The sequence below is a fragment of the Callorhinus ursinus genome, unplaced genomic scaffold, assembly GCF_003265705.2.
Source record: "Callorhinus ursinus isolate GAN/ISIS: 27379988/994484 unplaced genomic scaffold, GSC_fseal_2.0 scaffold4, whole genome shotgun sequence".
Classification (NCBI taxonomy): domain Eukaryota; kingdom Metazoa; phylum Chordata; class Mammalia; order Carnivora; family Otariidae; genus Callorhinus; species Callorhinus ursinus.
Genome location: NW_027397066.1, coordinates 107,688,767 through 107,691,311, shown reverse-complemented (window position 1 = coordinate 107,691,311; position 2,545 = coordinate 107,688,767).

Sequence of the window (2,545 nt, the reverse complement as noted above, 5' to 3'; positions counted from 1 at the left end):
CTGACCATTGTGGGACAAAGGGCCCCTTGCTTACCTTAGGGTTTTTAAAGGTAAAGGATGACTCTTCACCCTGCAGAGTCCTCTGCAAGCCTGCATGGGGCCTAGTTCTTCTGGAAGTGCACCCGTAAATGGCTTCTGCTAATTATTCTCACTGCATGAACTTTCAAAAGGCTGTGCCAAGCAAAATGTGGGCAGTTTTCTTTGTAGTATTGCCCAAAGGCAGAAGGTTTTTGAAATTTTTTTCATTTGTTTCTTGCTTTTAACATGGCCCTTTTCCCCCAACATATTGTACTTTGAATTCCCTCTTGCTAAGCTTTTGTTTATCTTCATAATTGTATTTTTAACTCAGTATGACCCTTTAAGAAAAAAAGTATTTCTCACAATAAACCAATAGTGAATTGTAGATCTAGACATTTGTTTTTGTTGTTGTTGCAGTTGTTTGTGCACTAGAATTAACACTACACACTCAATTGGCTTTATAGATTCAAAATCTAAATTACCTCTTTGTTTCATTGTTTTGTTTCTCTGATAAGCCAGCTTTTCATTTGTTAGGCTCAAGAGGTTATTGGCCTGATTTTACAGAAAAGTTAGAGATTAAAACAAAAAGCGATGAGTAGAATATTAATAGAACCCTGTTTTCACCCTTTCCCAGAGCTAAAATGTTACTATAGCAAGATTTGAATGGAGAAAAGCTGGTACAGGTGAATTAAAGGCTAAAAGTAAATGGAGAATTTGAAGAGTTAAAGAAAAGGAGCAGGCAAAGGAGTGCGTTAAATTTTAGTAATTCTTAAAAAAATAAAAGAGCAGGCATACAATAATTCACCAAAGTCCTGTGCTTGATTTACTCAACATCTCTGCAGTTACTACTTCTCATTAACTTACCAAATTCAGCATTGCTCCTTAGGGGAAAAAAGGAAATTCTGGCATATCAAAGAATAAATAGAACACTGCAGCATTATTCACTGAATCATTTTGGGGGCAAATTTAGTGCTGTTTTCGTGTCTTTGTATTCTTTCTAAGTCTATGTTTGTCAATGTCAATTCAACCCTCCCTGAAAACAACAGAGCTACAATTAGAGATGTAAAAAACAGTTTGTGTGTAATTTAAATGCTGCAAACTGGCAATCTTCTCATGAAAACCACAAACAATTACTTCCATTCTCATGCACCAGTGCATCTGGCTTACCACCATTTTTTATCTGGGATTGCATATGAATTGATACTTAATTTCACAGCTTCAAAAAAAATCTACATTTTTTTTGACAGGGGTGAGCTATTATTTGCTTTTTAGTCATAGCACATTGTCGTACTTATGTGGTTAATGATTTAAATTATACAACCAACTAACCAAATAACAATTCTTTTCTCTGCTTAACTCAGGCAGTTTTCCTGGGTCACCAGTATGGGGTGATTCTAACCCTTTCTGCACATAGGCCTAAATCCTGCTGTGTTGAGAACAATCAGTTACCTGGAACACTAGAAGAGAAAGAGCCCTTGAATAATAACAAAAAGGAGAAATTTTTGTTTCTGTTTGATCTGCACTTTGCCATTTCTGATTAAAAGTAAAATAAAAACACATTAATGAAAGTAAACCCATCTTTAAACATTCCCCAAATAGGCCTGTGGCCCTGAAGGGCACCTTCATTAAAAAAAGATTTACAGTTTGTAAAAGACATGTATTTGCATCTATTTAGTTTATACATGAAGAAATCACATGTGGGAAAAACATTTGAATAAACAAAACCACAGAGATAATGAAAGCCTTTGGTACAACATTGATATGCAAGAACATCCCTCAGGTTCACTCAAGAGGAAGTGAGCTTTAATGCAAAGGCATTAGTAATGGACTTTCTATTTTCTTATTAGAATTAACCTTGATCTGCAAGAAAAAACTTTTTCTTCACTATTGAATACATATTTCTCTCCATCTAATATATTCTTCTAAGACCTTTTTTAAAAAGTGGCACTTATACTGGAATTTATTATTCCTGAAATGGGCATTGCCGGAAACAAAACAAAAACAAAACAAAACAAAAATGAGAAAGCCATTTATTTTTGAAGGAAACAGGTTGTTTCCTTCAATTGCATTATAGGGAATGCTAGAATGTCCTTCCCAGCAGGTATTTTCAAATAAGAGAGACCCCCCCCACAAAGAAAAGTTCAGCCAAAATCTGCCAACAGCAGAAAAATGAACTAGATTATTTCTTAAAATTCATTCCAAGCTTATTCTTTTATGCCTCTAGTTTCCAATTGCTGGTTCTTAAAATCAGAGCAGCAAGTGGAAAATGTGATTTATTAGCAAGCTATAAGCACAGCCTCATTCAGCCTCACGTATATTTTAATATTTTAAGTTTGAATTCTATAACTTGAACTCAATGCCATGCTATAGCACTGCTCTGTCTCCTTTTCTCACTAGCTTGGTAGGACACGGTGTGTGAAGAAAATCAACTCACACATATTCCAGAGTTTGTCTGATGCAATACACTGATTCCTTCAGAAACATAATGCCTCCCAGCTGTTTGACCAGTAAAAATAAAAATAAATGA